Source organism: Panthera leo, chromosome B2, assembly GCF_018350215.1.
Source record: "Panthera leo isolate Ple1 chromosome B2, P.leo_Ple1_pat1.1, whole genome shotgun sequence".
Classification (NCBI taxonomy): domain Eukaryota; kingdom Metazoa; phylum Chordata; class Mammalia; order Carnivora; family Felidae; genus Panthera; species Panthera leo.
The window spans coordinates 96,244,526-96,264,546 of NC_056683.1; the positions used below are offsets into that span (position 1 = coordinate 96,244,526).

The 20,021-nt window shown below is 36.6% G+C and overlaps 1 protein-coding gene and 1 pseudogene across 5 annotated transcripts in view; both read right to left on the bottom strand.

Moving 5' to 3' along the window:
* PDSS2 (decaprenyl diphosphate synthase subunit 2) overlaps window positions 1-20,021 on the bottom strand; it is a 289,871-nt gene that overhangs the window by 268,942 nt on the left and 908 nt on the right. The window lies entirely within an intron of this gene.
* Window positions 1,407-2,047, bottom strand: LOC122219262 (annotated as a pseudogene).

Consider the following 20,021-nt stretch of genomic DNA (forward strand, 5'->3'; position numbering starts at 1 on the left):
AAATTCTTCCACAAAGCCCTTCACTCAGAGTAGTCTATCTCTGACCTGAACTCCTGGAACACTTAACTAAATCTCCCATTTGGCAATTACTGACAAATACGATTAAATTATTTTTATCTTACATTACCACTGTAACTTCGTATGTTTACATCTAGTTTCCTCAAGAATACTCTATGTCCTTGGAGTATAGAAACCCTTTTTACCTCAATTATCTGTCACTGTGTTTTAATACACAGTTGATGGTCAATAAATATTGGTTGACTAATTGCAACACAGCTATACCTTTCAATTCCCTTCCTTAATTGATACGTGTGTGTGTGTGTATGTGTGTGTGTTTTCAAGGCTTTGCTATTATTCCTCCTCCCTACTTTACGTCTTACAGGGAGAGAACTACAAAGCAGAGGCTGAAGACATAGGCTTTGAAGGGCATTGTTTTCTCTTTGTTTCCCTGTAAGAAAACTTGTTTAAACTGTGAAAAGAGAATAAAACTAAATTTATACCTTCAGCACATTGCCTCCTAAGTGGAACAACCATCATTTAACAGGAAATCAGCTACCTTTCTAAGGGAAAAGATGAGAGAGTATCCCCTGTGCACTAATGGATTATTTTCCTCTTAAAACCTATTATGAACTCCATCAGTCTCAGTCTGCCATACTCCCAAACTCTCCACTCATGACTTGTGGGAGTCTTTATGAATTCAAAAATATTTTTACCCATCATGTGAACTCTATCTATCCAAACAAATCTTTCAGTGCCAGAAAGGCTTTATGATTAGGGGTCCATTCTTTTAAGAATATTTATACTGCCTAAATGACTCCAGATGTTTTCCTTTGGTTTTTGGTTAAGGGGGTGGGCAGGAGAGCAGAAATCAAAATGAGGACCCTCCCAATTAGAATGTTTGCCATTCCAACCTAAATGAGCCCTTTCTTATATTTCTGCTTGGATGTTCCAGAATTTAAACTCATGACACTCATGTGTAATGCCAAAATATGAGGATTTAAGATAGGACTGCTACAAAAAAAAAAAGAAAAAAAAAAAGATTTGTGGATAGCTTACACCTAAATTATTTTTACAAATCACAATCATATGAAACAGGAATTGCTTCCTGCATTTGTAATGAATTTTCCAACAGTACAAAGCACTATTTGGAGACAGCTGTTTTTGATAGAGGAACATATTATGGAATAACAAATTCTACATTTTTTGCAGAAGTTGTACACCTGTTGATCACAATTTGTTCTCAAATTCTTAATCTGCAATATCTGGAAGCTAATATATATGTGTGTGTGTGTGTGTGTGTGTGTATGTGTGTGTATATATATATATATATATATATATATATATATATTTATTTATTTATATTTAATTTTTTAAATTTTTATATAGTTAAAATCAGTGTGCCAGGTTCATGTCAGCCCCTTGACTGCCAGACCTGGGGGCAGGGGCTACTTCAGTTTCTCTGCCTTCTCTTTGCCTGTGATGACCAAGGTCAAAGGGTATCTGCTGCATCGAACTTTAAACTTCACATTATACTTATTTTTCTTGATCTTGACAGATTTGGCATCCTTTCACCTGGCTATGAGCGGAAAGCCCTTGATTTCTTCAACTTTGTGAGGCATGGCTACAAGGGGCACAGGGGAGCTTGTGGCTGGCACAGCAAGTGGCAAGAAGCAAGGATGTTATGTTACTCTTCTCAGTGAAGGAAGAAAGAATGTTATGTTACTCTTCTCGGTGTTTTTAAGAAGGTGTATGCCAAGCCCATGGAAGATTTGAAAGTAAAAGAATGCAAAAGTGTCTCTGCAATCCATCCCTAATAAATGTTACAGCTAGGAAAAGGTCCCCCCCACCCTAATTTTAATCAATCCTGCTACAATTTAAGTGCATTTTTTTCTTTCTCAGTCTTTGGGAAGAGTTGATCACTATCTCCAACCATGATGCCCTATACTATGAAGAATAATATGTAAGATAAATACCATGATCTAATTAAAGTAATGACTAAAGCAAAGGTCAGGAGAAAGGCAAAGTCCTCAGGTTAGGAAAGGTTTTACTCCATTCAATTAAATTCTGTGAGTACTTACTGAGGTTTTCTATGTGTCAAGTATATGCTGGGCAATAGGAATAGAAAGACAAAATCATTTCTTTCAAAAAGATCACAGCGTTAGATACAGTTCTACTGAAATCAGAGGTCCAAAATAAAGGACACAGATAGGCCGATTAATTCATGAAGTGGTTAGCTATAACTGATGCATCTCAAAAGGTAAGCTGAAGAACATATGCCCAATCCTTTCTTCTCCCAGCTTTACTGAGGAATAACTGACAAATATAAATGTATACATTTAAAGTGTCAACATATGCCCAGTCTAATGGAAGCAGCCACCACTTGACACCAGCTGATGTAGACAGTGCAGAATGAAAGCTCAACGGTATATCCAATCTTCCGATGTTTTGAAGAGACAGACAGCTGGGAGAATGAGCAACTCAAACTGGAGAAATCAAGGAATATTTATCAAGAGTCTGTGACTCCACATCACAGAAGGATAGAACTTATCTATCTGCAGGAAACTTACTAAACTGCCATTCAGTGAGATTTCAAGACTTGCTAGGCATATAAAGAGCCATGCACCTTGCTTACAATCCATAAAACTAGACCGGGCATCACCATATCTAAACATGTGTCTTAGGCTCCTAACTACAGGGACATCTAAGTGCCCACGTGGTTCCAGTGGCAGTGATGCAGTAGCAGTTTACCCACGGAGAAGAGTATACCAGAGAATTTGGGGAGATCTACCACCCCCAGATGTTTTCCCTTTACTTCTGCCAAGGGTAAAAAGTGACAGTACCTTATTCATTGCTAAAATAACTTAAAGATTACAAAGCCCCTTGACATACATTATTCTCACCCATTTAAGAGACCCTGGGCTCCCTACTTTCAACTCTGTCTGGGTTTGTAACACATCGGTAGCAGCCAACTGTATTCATATTTTGAACTCCTTTATACTAAACCAACTTCAAGAGTTCTAAAATCTAATTCAGGACCACATGTTAACCAGCAACCACTACTTTCTTCATCCTCCTAAACCATTAGTCAATCCTATTTTACTTGCAATTCATTAATGAAAATATAATTTTTTACTTTGCTTCAGAAAGGTGTTTATTTTTGCCAAGGACATTTCCTATTCTCTAGTTAGGGAAGGAGAAATAAAACTATGTTGTCACCTAGACCTTTCATTCACGTATTATTATTCCCATTTTTGCTGATGACAAAACAGGTCTGAGTAGTTAACTTGCCCAAACAGCAGCTAGTAAATGACATAAGCCAGGACTGAACCCAGGTCAGTCATCTTGCAAAACTCTGTTCTTTCCACTATACCACACAGCTTCAACTGCTAATATTTCTCATGATAACAGTCATAATACTCCACTTCCACCTTATATTTGTACAGTGCAGCGTATCCTTCAAACTCCACTCCAGTTTTGTCCTCAGTTGGCCAGGTAAACGCAGGAGTACTTTTTTTTTTCCTTTCCTTTTCCTTTTCTTTTTAAGAGAAACAGAGAGCATGAGCTGGGTAGAGGGAGACAGAGAATCTTAAGCAGGCTCCACGCCCAGCACAGAGCCATACGCAGGGCTTGATCCCATGACCCTGGGAACATGACCTATGCTGGAAATCAAGAATCTGGAGTACTTTTAAACTTAGATTAAAATTCTAAGAGGCGCCTGGGTGGCTCAGTTGGTAAGCATCTGACTTCCTGACTTTGGCGTAGGTCATGATCTCATGGTTTGTGAGTTCGAGCCCTGCATCAAGCGCTGCACTGACAGCGTGGAGGCTGTTTGGGATTTTCTCTCTTTTCCTCTCTCTGCCCCTCTTCACTCATGCTTTCTCTCTCAAAATAAATAAACTTTAAAAAAAATTCTAAGGCCAGGACTTCCAACTTCCAGATGTTCATTTCTGGAGATCCTTTCTATGTACTCACAAAATTATATCATGCACGCTCTATTGTCACTACTGTTTTTATTTATTTTTTAAGTTTACTTATTTATTTGGAGAGAGTGAAAGTGTGAGCAGGAGGGGGGCAGAGAGAGAGAGGGAGGGAGGGAGGGAGGGGGAGGGGGAGGGGGAGAGAGAGAGAGAGAGAGAGAGAGAGAGAGAGAGAGAATTCAAAGCAGGCTCTGTGCTCTCAGAGCAAAGCCCAACATGGGGCTCAATCTCCTGAATGGTGAAATCATGATCTGAGCTGAAATCAAGAGCAGGATGCTTAACTGACTAAACCACCCAGCGCCCTGTCACTCTTGTTTTTGATCAAGGGAACTACAGAATAAAAAGTACGTGAGACAATACATAATATTTAAAAATAATAGTACTACATAAAAATCTTTTAATAAAAGCTTTGTATATACTATTAGTCCTGTGAAACTAAATGACATCCCTTTTAAATATACAGCAACATAGAAGAAATAACCTAGAGAGAAATGGTGAGGAAGTAGCTTTATGAAGCTATTTCTATTTTGAGGATAAAATAAATTTCACTTACTTGTTGATACTGAACACTGAGATATATAGAAAGCCCCTTGTAATTATTAAATGCTATAAAGAATACGTTCATGCAAATTATCAATGTTTGAAAAATTCCAAACACTACTAAGTTTTTAGACTACAGTATAGTATTTACTAGACCTAGCACTAACCTCACAACTCTGGATATAAAACCAATTCAGCTTATTTAAAAAAAAAAAAAAAAAAAAAAAAAAAAAATCTTTGGAGCAAATGAAATAAACTTCCAAGGAGACTCCAAAAGAATGGTAATTTTTAAAGCTATTTTTAAATATTTGTTAAAATGAAGCTTCAGTATACAAAAATAGAAAAAAATGAAAGGCTTTGAGTAGGCTTTGGTGAGTCATAGGAAGAAAAGAAATGCAGCTGCACTCCATAAACTAAAGATTTGTATCTAGAACTTCAAATAAGTATTAAATCAGAAATAAGTATTAAATCAGAAACGACTATCTGAATGGTTAACATCTAGTGCCCATTTAAAAAATCTACTCCAAGGTATCTATTTTTAGAAAAACAGTCATTATAGTCTTCAAACCACAAGCACAGATGAATATGTTTTGGTAACTAAAGGGCCTCTATGGTATTAAACACACACATGTAACACATGAAAATTCTGACTCCTGTAGAAGAATAAAGAAGGGACAATTATAGAATACAATAGTATTAATGAAAAGCAGTTGGCCATACAGTAGTAATGAGCAACACAAGGGAGAGATGTGGGCATCTGAATCCTAACTCATTAGAATCTAAGCACCGAGAATTAAATATTATAGCACTTCAAAACCTATGATCAACTTATCCTTACTAACTGGGCCCAGAAATAAGAACACAGAATTGTGAGTATCCCTCATCCTTGAGGGAACATTTTTAAGGGTAAAAACTCAGTCATCCCCCCCTCCCTGCCTTTTTTGAGAGAGAGAGAGAGAGAGAGAGAGAGAAAGAGAGTGCACAGAGGAGGGGCAGAGGGAGAGAGAGAATCAAGCAGGCTCTACATCCAGCATGGAGCCCAATGCGGGGCTTGATCTCAGGACTGTGAGATCATGACCTGAGCCGAAATCAAGAGTCAGACACTTAACCGACTGAACCACCCAGGTGCCCCATCAGTCATCCATTATTGCCTTAAATGATTTTTGTTAAAATATTATTTAAATATGTATGAATATAAAAATTATAAACATTGTATGGTTACAGTTCTTATACAATTAAAATAAATAAAATTGGGGTGCCTGGGTGGCTCAGTGGGTAAAGCATCCGACTTCAGCTCGGGTCATGATCTCACGATTTGTGGGTTTGGGCCCCACATCAGGCTCTGTGCTGACAGCTCAGAGCCTGGAGTCTGCTTCAGATTCTGTGCCTCCCCCTCTCTTTGCCCCTCCCATGCTCATGCTCTCTGTCTGTCAATAATAAACGTCAAAAATTTTTTTTAATAAATAAATAAAAATTACAAGTTGAATACAAAAGTTATTCAAGTTGTCATTAATTTACTATGACAGATGATGGTACTTGACCAGAACTAAGTTGCAATTCCCAATATGAAAATGGTTTTAACTGTCCTAGTAGGTTCTTTGGAAAAAAGGAAGCCTAAGGTAAAGATGTTATTCTCTCACTTTTCTCTATTCAAACTATAAACTTCTATTCATGTAAGATACTACTCTTATTGTGTCTCTGAATTGGGCCCAGAAGATTCTCCCTTCACTCTTGACACATGAGTAGGAGTGGTAAAGGGCACACCACAATCATTACTAACCACTTGAATGGCTTTTGCTAGGGCTAAGGATGACTTTTATCGAAAGACAAGAGATAAGTGTTGGTGAGGATATGGAGAAAAGGGAACTCTTGTGCACTGCTGGTAGGACTATAAATTGGTACAGCCATTATGGAAAACAGTATGGAGGGTCCTCAAAAAATTAAAAATGGAACTATCACATGATCCAAAAATCCCACTTCTAGGTATCTATCTGAAGGAAATGAAAACTATCTTAAAGTGATGTCTGCACTCCCATGTTCAGCATTATTCACAATAGCCAAGATATGGAAACAATTTAAGTGTTCATTGAGTGATAAATGATGAAGAATATCTGATACACACACACACACACACACACACACACACACACACACAGGAATATTATTCAGCCAAGAGAAAGAAGGAAATCCTGCCATTTCGAAAAACATGGATGAACCCACAGGACATTATGCTAAGTAAAATAAGCCAGAAAGAGAAAGACAAATACCGTATGATCTCACTTATATAAGGAATCTGGAAAAAAAAGGGAATAAGGGGGTCAAACTCAACCCATACAAAGAGACGGCAGAATGATGGTTACCAGGTACTAGGGGGTAGGAAAAATGGGGAGATGCTTGTCAAAGGGTAAAAGCTTTTAGTCACAAGAGAATAACTACTGAGGATTTATTGTACAGTATGGTGACTATACTTAATAACACTTTATTTTACACTTGAAATTTACTAAGAGAGTAGATCTTAAGCATTCTCACCACACACGTGTGCACACAACACATACGCACACAAAGGTAAGCTATGTTATATCAAACAATCATGTTGTACACTTTCAATATATATAATTTTACTTGACAATTCACCTCAATAAAGCTGGGCAGGGGGAGAAATGAATAGATTATAGCAATCTCCTGCCAGGCCTTCCTGCCTCCAGTTTTTCTTTTCTGCAACCCTCAACCTTCACAGCTGCCAAAAGTCAGCTTTCAAAAGACATATCTATTCAAGTTTCTCTACTACTTAACCTTTGTAGTCTCCACTGACCCCAAAATAAAATTAGATCTTAATACTATATACAAAGCTCCTCAAAATGTAGCTACAACTTTTCCTTTATTTTTTAAATCAGCTTTACTTATTTTGTAGCAGCTTTACACACAGTAGCCAAAAGCTAGAAACAGTCAAAATGTTCATTTAAGGTGAACAAATTGCTTTATAACCATGCAAAGGAACACTCTTGAGCAATAAAATGACAAACTCAGTAACATTTACTAACAATAAAATGTACCCATCTTAAATATACAGTATAATGTTTTGTCAAATGTATATATCTCTGTAACCACCACCATAATAAAGATATAATACATTTCTAGTACCCTAACATTTCCCTTGTTCCCCTTTACGGCCCCAAGCAAACAACCGAAGTGGATGTTTTACTACCATTTTACCTATTTTAGATTTTTCATGTAAATGAAATCATACTTTGTATCTGACTTCACTCAGCATAATGTTCTTGAGATCCATCCATGTTAGACTGAATCATTGATCAACTCGTTTTTCTTTCTGAAAAATATTCCATTCACCTTAGACATTTGGATAGTTTCTAGTTTATGGCTACTGTAAATATGCTCTGAATAACTGTGTTAAAATCTCTGAATGCACATTTGTTTGCATTCTCTATCATTTCAATACCCAGGAGTGGGATTGCCGTGTTTTAAGATAGAAGGATATGCTTAACTTTTTAAAAAATGACCGAATAGTTCTTTGAAGTGGTTGTACCATTTTACATTCCCACTAGCAATGTAGGACAGCTCCAGCTGCTACACGCCCTCGCCAACATTTACTATGGTCAGACTTCCTAAAGTTACCCATTCTCATTTCTATATAGGGATTTCTCTTTCTGGTTTGACTTTGCATTTCCAGACAACTAATGACGTTGAGCATGTTTCACGTACTTACTGGCTAGATAACTTCTTCCATAAAACATCCAAATCTTTTCCAGTTTTTGAACTGGTTGTCTTCTTACTGAGAGGTAAGACTTCTTTATATGTTCTAGTCATTTGTCAGACATGTGTATATTTTCTTCCAGTCTGTGGCTTGCCATTTTGTTTTAACATTTTCAAAAGAGCAGTTTTAAATTTTGATGAACTCTAGTTTTTCTTTTTTCTTCTACACTTCATGCTTTCTAAGAAATCTTTGCTTACTTCAAAGTCACAAAATTTTTTCCTATGTTTTTAGAATTTTCAGTTTAGTTTTCATGTTTAAGTGTAAGATCCATTTCAAGGTTATTGTCCTTTACGGTATGAGGTAAGGATTAAAGTTCCTTTTCTCCCCCAGTACCATTTGTTGAAAATACTGTATTTTTCCCATTGACCTGCCTTGCAACCTCTGTCAAAAATTGATTACCATATCCATGTGAGTCCATTTCTGAACTGTATTTCATCATAGTGATGTATATGCCTATCTGTATACCAATCCCTCATAGTCTTGCTTATTGTAGCTTTCTAGGAAGTTCTGAAATCATGTGATGTTAGCATTACAGGGTTAGTTTTCAAAATTGTTTTGGTTATTCTGGATCTTTGCAATCACTGATTAATTTTAGGATCAACTTATCAATTTTGACCAAAAAAATTACCTGCAGAAATTGCCACTGAGATTATGCTAAATCTACAGATGAATTTGGGAAGAACTGACATTTTAACAATATTAACCCTTCCAATCCATGAACATGGTATGTTTAGGTCATCTTTGATTTCCTCATTTATGTTTTATAGTTCTCAATGTACAGACTTTGTATATATTTTGTTAAATTTATCCCTTCTCACTTCATGTTTTTGCTAATATTGTAAACATTTTGCAAATCCATTTTCCAACTGTTCATTGCTAATATAAGGAAGTACAATTGATTTATATATTTTGACATTATATGCCTTATACTTGCCAAAATCACTTATCAGTTCTAGCAGCTTTTCTGTAAATTCTTAGGGATTTCTTAGCATGGGACATTATTTAGATATAAAGACTAGCTTTTATTTTCTAATCCAATATGCCTTTAATTTCTTTTTCTTGACTGGCTAGAACTTTTGGCAAAATTTTGAACAGAAGGGTGAGGAAGAACATCCTATCCTAGGGAGAAAGCATTCAGTCTTTCACTATTAAGAATATTAGCTATAATTTTTCATGGATCCTTTTATATCAGGATGAAAAGGGCACCTATTGCTATGTCTTTAATTCACTTATCTTTTCTTCTTTAGCATCAACTCTGCAATTGAGTCAATTCAGAGTAAGTTTTCCTTTTACATATTAAACTTTCAGTTACAGTTGTTACATTTGACATGTATTTTTTCCTTCATTTTTATCATTAGTCATGTTTTCTTTTAAACACTTGAACATATTTATAATAAGTCTTTGCTGATTCCATTATCTCTGTGTCTTATGGATCTGTTTCTACTGACTGATTTTTCTCCTGGGTACGGGTTATATTTTCCTGCTTCTTGAAATGTACTATAATTTGTAACTGGATGTTGGCTATTGTGATATTGTGTTGTTGAGTGTCTGGATTTTATAGTCTTCCTTTTAAGAGATTTGATATGCTTTCGCTGGCACTTCTATTACTTTTAGATCAGCACGATCCTTTTGAGACTTGCTGTTCAACAAAGTCTTTCCATACTGTCCAGTTAGAAATCAAATGTCTGCCAGTTTTGTGAGAACTCTGAGAATTGTACAGCTTATAGCTCCCCAGCCTCATGGAGTTTCATCCTAGTCATGTGTTGCTTATATTTCAACAATACACTCAAGTGTGCACCTTAGATTTCTGGAGCCTTTCTCTGTGTACTCCCTCCTCTTCCAGATTCTGCTCTGCAATTTCCAGCTGCCTCCACTTCCCCAAAATCTAATCTGTCTCCTCAAACTCAGCAATGCCACCATCCTCCACTGGAGTTCACCCTTTCTGTGTTGCTATTTGGAAAATACCTCCCAGGAGGAAGCCAGAGTGATAGTTCTCACCTCATCTGTTTACCTCTCACAGGAATCACAATCCTGTACTGCCTTGTACTCCAAGAATACAATTGTTTCTTTTTTTTTTTATGCAGTTTTCTATTTGTTTACAGTGGAAGGTAAAGTCCAGCACTGGTTACTCTATCTTGGCAGAAGCAGACATACATGTTCAACCTATCCTTTTTGTCTCATCCCATCCCCCACGTTCAGCCCACACCAAACGACTACTTCCCTACACCTTGCTAAGCAGTTTCTTGCATTTTAATTTAGCTTCCTGCCTTGGTCATTTCCTTCTCATCCACCATGACCCAACACTTAGGTCACCTCGCCTTTGAAAATCTTCAATTTTCTACAGAGATTTTTTTCTCCCTGTCTCCACAGCATATTGGTCACACATACTATAGCATTTATCCCAAGGTACTCTCACTATTTGCACATCTCCCCCACTAAAATGAACTTTCTAATAATAATGGAAATTGCTAACATTTGTATATTTTCTATGTGCCAGATACTGTTCTAAGCACTTTACCTATATTTACCCATTTAATCTCCATAAAACCCTAACATATAGGTACTGTTATCATCCTCATTTTACAAATGAAACTAAAGCACAAAGAGGTTAAGGAAATCGCCTGAGATCACATAGCTTGGCAGTGGTAGAGCCAGAATATAAATCTAAAGAGTCGGATTCTAGAGCTCATGCTCATTATACTGTTTCTGATGAATTCCTGAAGGGCAGCAACTGTGTCTTATTCTTGTTTGTACATCCCATGCCAAGAGCACCTCAAACATTTGTGGAATGAATTAAAAATTTTAATTTTCTCCTAGTCATACAAAAAAAAAAGTCCTTCATAAGTAATGCAGGTTTGCAGTCAGTAATTACAGAACTGAATCTAGAAAGGGTCTTTATAAACATGGAGGAGACTAAAATTCATTTTCTAATAATATGTTTAAAGATCTCTGAAGAATTTTAACATGCAGAAAAGACTAAGAAGGTTTTTTAGGTAGCCAAGTTAACTGTAGTGAACTCAGAAACAAAAAGTCTCTGCTAAGGAATCAACACCCCCTAAGAGAGAGATGAAATGCCATAATTTGTCTCCACTAAATGCATACTAAATTAATCCCATCTATCTAAATGTGCAATAGAGATGGAGGCAAAAGTAAAAAGGGTATTTAAACAAAAATTTAATCCTAAAAGCCAAATGTGTCAACAGTAATCAATGAAAACAAACAAAGCCACACTGCTCAATGAAGTTAACTATGTATAAACAACAAAAATTTAACTAATTCTGTATGAAAAGAGTATGTCATTACCTTGGAAACAATTAAGTGTCCATCATATGATTATTAAAAGCATTTAAGTTCTTGGGAATAAGTAGTATATAAAACTAAAAGTACTTTAAAAAAAGTAATACAGGCATCCCCTGCCTTTCAAAAGTTCAAGTTAAGCCACTTTGCTTTACAAAAGACACGCATTCACACATTTTCACCAAGCAAAAGAAATACGAAGAGGATTTTCTCTTCTATGAAAAAAAGCAAAAAGCAAACTTAGCATCCAGTGTTTGTTCTGCAGTGAGCCCTTACAGAGGCAGTGTGCACTGGAGCTATGGCTGAGCTCCTTCCCTAGGAGCCACACTCAACATCAAGCTGCCGCAGCTTTGAACCGTGTCTGCGAGCATCTGTGCTTTATCTTCACTTATTTTGTGCATTCGTTAGCAAGATGTGTCCTAAAGTGTCAAAAAAGCCTGAGGGAGATTATTCTTTGGGTCTGAGAACGCTTAAAAATTTTCCCATGTAAATTAATGGTAACTGCTTCTTTGCTTTACGCCATTTTGGCTTATGGAAGGTTTCATAACAGACGCTCTTCTTTCAGATAGCAGGGGAGAGCTGTAAAAACTTACACACAAATTTAAATGATTAAAAACAAAAATATATATATTGTGCACAAGCGGATAATTACATTTCATCAGCAAGATAGTAATGAACCACAGGGGGCGAGACGTACTGAGGGGAAGTGGGGGTTGATGCACCGTTGCTACTTTCAGCCTCTACCACATTACCAATCTACACAGTGTATCTGGGCTTCTACTCCAGCCTACATCGCACCGTCCAGCTTGGACAGGTCCACAGTCCCTCATCCAAAGTCCCTGAAACCAATTCGGAATTTTTCCGATTTTAGGAAGGTACATTTTACCCAGCCCTCCAGCAGGATCTGGGGCTGCACCCTGTAATCAAACACATGAATATTTCTGCAGCAAAATGCATGAATATTCACATTAAGTGGAATAAAGAAAGACTATAAATAATCTCACATCAGTTCAGGTCAGATTTATAGGCCTGAAAAAACATCCTCTTTTCTGAGCTTTTAGGATTTTTAAATAGTAGGAAAAGGACTATAGGTTTGTGTTACCACATTGCATCCAATCTGCTCACTCCCGCCTGAGAAATGACAATTGCTCCCTTATCTGCCATATTCAATTACAACACTAATTTCTATACTAGTCTAGAAATGGCAGCATCTTTGGAGATCATTTATTCAAACTCCTTATTTCATTGCTTAGGAAACTAAAGCCCAGAAAAGATGGAATAACTTGTGTAGGGTCATACCTACTGACAGAGCTGAAACCAGAACATGCAGGTCTCCTATCTCCCAGGCCGACTGCTTGTTTGTTGGTTCATTTGTTCGTTCGTTCATTCAATCATTCATTCTCTCTCTCAATTCAAAGTGATTCTTTTCAGTTTTTTCAAATAATTATAGGCTCGCAGAGACTTGCAAAAATAGTATAGTGTCCTATGTACCCTTCAACTGGCTTCCTTCAGTATATAGCTGTGGTACAATATGAAAACTAAAAATGAACATTGGTACATTAGTGTTAACAAAACTACAGATCTTATTCTATTCTCAGCACTTTTCTTAACCTGTATTCATTTGTGTGTATAGGTGTGTATAGTTCTAAGCACCTTTATCCCATGTACAGATTCACGTAACCACTATCAGAATCAAGATACTGAAATGTTCCATCACCACAAAATACCTCTTTGTATTTACACCCTCCCTGCTTCCCACACTGTCAGCATAAGTGCTGACTCTAGCAAGTGCTAATCTGTTTTCCATCTCCATAGTTTTGTCATTTTGAGAATGTTGTATAAAAGGAATCATATAAGGGCGCCTGGGTGGCTCAGTAGGTTTAGCATCTGACTTCGGCTCAGGTCAAGATCTCACAGTCGTCCGTGAGTTCGAGCGCCATGTCAGGCTCTGTGCTGACAGCTCAGAACCTGGAGCCTCCTTCAGATTCTGTATCTCCCTCTCTATAACCCTCCCCAGCTCACGCTCTGTCTCTCTCTCTCTCTCTCTCTCTCTCTCTCAAAAACAAACAAATAAATAAATCATACAGTATTGTAGGGACCAAGGCCAGGCTATCCCAAAATGGGCTACTTTGGCATGAGCTTTAAAAGTTAAAAGGAAAAGAAACCCAGCAGATCAAGGAAAAGCTCTTCACCTTGACCTCAACTGCACACTCAAACCAGAAAGAAAGCTATTAACAGAGATTCCTCTTTACCTAAGAAACTTACCTGCATAACAGGGCAAGATTTGTTTTCCAAACATCTCCTTTAACCTTCCTGCTAATGGTCTTTCTCCCCTTTGTAATCTCTAGACCCCAACCCCTCTCAGCTCATATAACCATCTCCTTGCCTCATTGTCTTTGGAATTTCATGTCTATGTGGATTCCCCATACATATGCTATTAAGTTTTATTTTCTCCCATTAATCTGCCTCATGTCCTTTTGATTCTTAGTCCAGCTAGAAGGATCTTGTAGGGCAGAGCAAATTCTTCCTTTCCAACAGCATATAAACTTCTGAGATTGATGTTTTCTTTAATTTTGGTAAAATTTACCATCTTAACCTTTTTTTTTTTTTTTTTTGAGGGAAAGAGAGAGGGAGCACAACTGGGGGAAAGGGGCAGAGGGAGAGACAGAGAGAGAATCTTAAGCAGGGTCCATGCTTAGCGCAGAGCCTGACATGGGCTCAATCTCACAACCATGAGATCAGGATCTGAGCCAAAATCAAGAGTTGGATGCTCAATCAACTAAGCCACCCAGGCACCCCCCCCCCATCTTAACCATTTTTAAGTGTACAGTTCAGTATATTCACATTGCCATGTGACCAATCTCCAGAACATTTTCATCTTGCAAAACTGAAACACTACACCCATTAAATGACAACTTCCCATTACTCCCTCCTTCCAGCCCCTGGTAACCACCATATTACTTTGTTTCTCTTAATGAGACTACTCTAGATACCTCATATCAATGGAATAATACAGTATTTGTCTTTTGGTGACTGGCTTATTTCACTTAGCATAATGTCCTCAAGGTTCATCATGTTGTAATATGTACCAGAATTTCCTTTTTAAGGCTGAATAATATTCCATTAAATGTATATGGCATTTTGTTTATCCATTCACTTATTGATGGACATCTGGGTAGCTTCCACCTCTAGGCTACTGCAAATAATGATGCTATGAACATGAGTGAACAAGTATCTCTTTGAGACTCTGCTTTAAATTCTTTGGGATGTATACCCAGAAGTGGAATTACTGGATCATATGGTAACTCTATTTTTAATTTTCTGAGGAACCACCATATTGTATTCTGTAGTGGCTTTTTACATTCCTACCAGTAGTGTGGAATGACTTATTTCATTCAGCATAATTCTTTCCAGATTCATTCAAATTGTTGTATGAATAAATAGTTCAGTTCTTTTCATTGTTGAGCAGCATTTCATTGCATGGATGTATCACCATTTGTTCAACAAGTCACCAGTGAATGACATTTAGGTTATTTCCAGTTGTTAGCTATTACATATAAAGTTGCTGTAAACATTTGTGTATAGGTTTTGACATAAGTTTTTACTTCTCTGGAATAAATTCTCTGGAGTGTGATTGTTGGGTTATATGGTAAATGTATGTTTAATTTCATAAGAAACTGCCAAGCTGTTTTTCAGTGTGGCTGTACTATTTTTACATTCCCATCAGCAATATAAAAGAAATCCAGTTTCTCTGCATCTTCACTAGTCTTTCATATTGTCAGTATTTTAAATTTTAGCCAGTCTATTTGGTATGTAGTAGTTATCTCATCATGGTTTTACATTTTTCTAATGGCTAATGTTATACAAGCTTACTTATCTTTACAGGCTCTTTTTGTTCATTTTCTAATTGTACTGTTTACTTTCTCACCACTGAGTTTGGAGAGTTCTTTACATATTCTGGATACAAGTCCTTCAGATATTTGATTCGCAAATATTTTCTCCTAATCTGTGGCTAATCTTTTCATCTTATTAACCAGGTCTTTTACAGAGCACAGACTTTAATTTTAATGAAGTACATTAAATGAAGATTTTTTTCTCTTATGAAATGGGGTTTTGGTGTTATGTCTAGTAACTGTTTTCCTAGCCCTAGATCCTGGAGATGTTCTCGTGTTTTTTTTATAAAAGTTATATAGTTTTACATTTCACATTTAAATTCATTTTACATTGATCTCACAGGTATCCATTTTACTTTTTTTTTTTTTTTTTAGGTGTGAGGTTTAGGTCAGGGTTCATTTTTTTGTCAATGATGTCCAATCATTCCAGCACCATTTGTTGAAAAGACTATTCTCCTACTGAATCGCTTTTGTTACTTTGTCAAAAATCAATTGGGCATATTTGTGTAGATCTATTTCTGGGTTCTCTATTCTGTTCCATCGATCTGTCTACTACTCTGCCAATGCCACACTGTCTTGATCAATGAAATTATATCTAAGACTTAACATTATATAGAATGATTCCTCCCACTTTTTCTTCCCTAACATTGTTTTAGCTATTCTAGCTCCTTTCTTGCTGCTGATTTTACTTTACTACACTGCTTATTCTTGCTTTTAAGGTCTACCCTATACCTACTATGGGTATGAAAGCTTGGGGAAGAAAGGAGAAAAAAGAATCACAAAGGAAACAATATGTAATATACTACCACCACCCTAAAATATTACCTATGTAATTTCTGTCCACCGATCCTAATGACATCCCAATTTCTTCATGAGAGATTCTCTACTATTCCAGGACACTTCAGTATCTCTAAATGAAATAGCTAATATATCGCCACTACTCATTAGCCACAAGTCATTTACTTCCTTCTCGTAGATAGTTGTAAATATATTGTGTCCAACACAATGCCTGTTCATCAGGGAACACGGTCCATGTTTTAGACTTCTTTATTTTCCTCCATAAGCTTCAGTAAACATTGAGGTAATTAATTGAGGATTTCTTTTATCTAACTGGAACTTACAATATAAAGATCCTAGGATATCTAGAAGAACAAGGGTAAAAATTAGCTAATTGCTACACTGTTCCTAGTAATAAAGTCATTATTTCACCAAGTCTCAAGATTTTAAATTTAATCTCACTTCTGAATCTGTTAGAGTATACCTCTAGGCTCTTTTTCATTTTCTTGATGAGATGGCTTAGGTAAAGAAAAAGAAGGCAGTGAATAATAAATTATGGTGATTTGCTTTTTTTCTCCTGCTGTTTGCCCAAAATGCCACCCTTCACCCAAATTTTAAGGTTATTAGACATGATTCATCTCTAACATTCCATGAGGATTTAAACAAAAAGGAAAATGGTCCAAGGGGCTGGAATATCGATTTAAGTAAATCACAGAAACTCAAAATTTAAAATGAAACTGTAAAAGAATTTACCAAGTCCAGTTTCCTATAGTCCTACCTAAATCAACTACAAGGGGTCTTTGTGTTCTTGGCTAACATACTGAGAGCATTCTCCTCTTAATTATCAATACTTTGCTGATAAGATTTCAACAAAGTAAGGTGTACATCAATTGAAAAAATATAGTTGCTTAATCCACGTTTTCAACAATAATCATACAGTCTGGAGGTGCCTGGGTGACTCAGTTGGTTAAGCGTCCGACTCTTGATTCTGGCTCAGGTCATGATCTCACAGTTCATGAGTTCAAGCCCCACAACCAGCTCTGCACTGATGGCATGGAGTTCACTTAGCATCCTCTCTCTCCCTCTCTTTCTTCCCCTCCCCTGCTCATGTTCTCTCTCTCAAAATAAATGAACTAAAAAAAAAAAAAAAAAAAAAAAAATCACAGTCTGCCTACTCTATGATCAAATGCCTGCTCCACAGCTAAAACAAATAAATACAGGACTCCCTCCCTAAAAGTTGTTTGTTCACTGACTGCCTGTGAGTTCAGACTGTTTAAATAAATAATTTACAATACACTATCAAAGTAAATATAATAAAACTACACACACATTAGCTCTTTTCTTACAAAATAAAGCAATCCATGTATGTCACCACAACACCTTTGCCAAAACTTAATTATTTTGTTCCTCCCCATTTTTTTTTGCGGTAGTATGGTACGGGGCAGGCAGGGCAAGCTGTAACCAGGAAATTTTTAGAGCCACTAGTCTTACAAGCTTTCATCTAGTGTGTGTCTCTGGTGGCTTCAGGAGGGATCTTCTCCAACACCCTATGTGATGCTCTAGCAACTAAGTATATGAATTATAATTCTCAGAATATACACATTAATAACACTTTTTCTAGCTCTGCCCTTTTCACTTCAATGTTTTATTACAACAAGTATAATATGCACAATGCAATGTACTACTCCAACCCCCACCACACACAGTGAAACCCACTATTTGATGACCAAAATAAGAAATTTCATAGTTGTAGTACTGCAAGAACATGGAATAATCTGAACTCAGACATTGCGCATAAGAGTGTCAGCTAGCACAATCACTTTGGAAAACAATTTGGTATTATTTACTAAAGCTGAACACGTGCATACATTCCTGCATCTATTCTTTCAAGACAAGTACACCAGGAGACATGTGCAAATACATTCACAGCAGCATTTTTCATAACAAAAATGCAAACCACCCAAATGCTGATTGAAAGAAGACTGTGGCATATTCACACGATAGGATTTCATACACCAGTGAAAAACTAATGAAGTACAATTAAACATGAAATGGATGAATCTTAGGAACAATTATGAATAAAAAACTACACATAGCAGACTCCATGCAACAAACTATCATATTTATAAATTTCAAAAGTGAGCAAAATTTAACATGGTATTATTTAGAGGAGCACTGATACAATTTTTAACAAGGAAAAATAAACACAAAATCCAGTACCCTGGGGCTCAGGGGCATGGACTGGGAAGTATAGACAGTTTCAAAAGGATTCATAAGTACAGTTTTAAAATTGGATGGAAAGCTCAATACTTTAATTATTAAGCTGTAAAACATGTAAGTGTGTGTGTGTGTGTGTGTGTTTTGAGTGTATAGCATCTAAAATCTCTGCAAAATTAATATTCCATCTATAGGACAAGTTTAGCGCAGTCATAAAATGACATTCCTGATCACTGGAGATAATGCCAACAAATAAAATCACTTTATTACAGCTATTCGGTAACTTTTGTAGTGACAAAGAAATGGCAGGTGTCTCATAAAAAATTATAGCAAGGGGGAAGGCAAGGGAAGTGGGAGTAGTTATAAAAGGGCAACGTAAGGGATCCTTCTAGTGACAGAAATGTTCTCCATCTTGACTATATCAATGCCATTAATCTACTTCTGATATTGTACTACAGTTGTACAAGATGTTACTATTGGGAAAACTGGATCTCTCTGTATTATTTCTCCCAACAGCAAGTGAATCTATAATTACCTCAAAATAAAACTTTAATTTAATAAAAGAAAATAGGAAAAGATATTTTTGTCTAAGGCTTCTCCACTTTGGTACTATTGACACTGGGGGACACAGAATTCTTCATGGTGGGGACTGTTCTGGGAATTGCAGGGTGTTCAACAGCATCTCTGACTTCTACCCACTAAATGTCAGTAGCATGCCCCAATTATGACATCTCCATATATTGCCAAATGTTCTCTAGCAGGCAAAACTGCCCCATTTAAGAACTACTGCTTTACTCACAAAAGCAAAGAACTGTGGAAATGTTCTCAACAGAAGGAGTCTCAAGAGACATGACAACTAACTGTAATATGTGAGGCTAGGCTAGTTCCTGTACTAGAGAAAAAAGCTATAAAGGACATTACTGAGTCAATTAGCAAAACTGGAATATCAATGGTAGATTAAATAAAAGTATTGTATCAATATGAAATGTGTTTAAATAATGTAAAGAATATTCCAATGCTTAGGAAATACACGATTGACTATTTAGGTGTAAAGGATCATGATGTATGCAATCTACTCTCAAATGATTCACTAGATACATATGTGTGTTTTACATATACATGTAAATAGTGTGTATATATGTATAGATGAATTTGATTAAAAGGTATACAGATGTGTTCTTCGTACTATTTTTATTCTTGCAACTTTTCAGTATGTTTGAAATTATTTACAAATAAAAAAGGTTTTTGTTTGTTTTTACTGGAAGCAAAAGTTGTGGTCTTAACATCCTAATAGCAAGTTTCACAGTAGTAGTCCAGCCTAACTGATAAAAATCCCAAGAGGATCGTGACTCCTGTGTGAATAAATTCCTACCTTAAGCCTGGGGCATTCCCTAGAAAGAACTCTCTACCTTCAGCATATCTCCTCCTCCCCATTCTTTCTGGAGGCGACCTCTTGAACAGCGCGGAACCGAGAATCAACCTATCCCGCTTTTAAAAGACCATTCCTAGAAAGGTGACTCAAACCCACATCCTTACTCGATTTCTCCA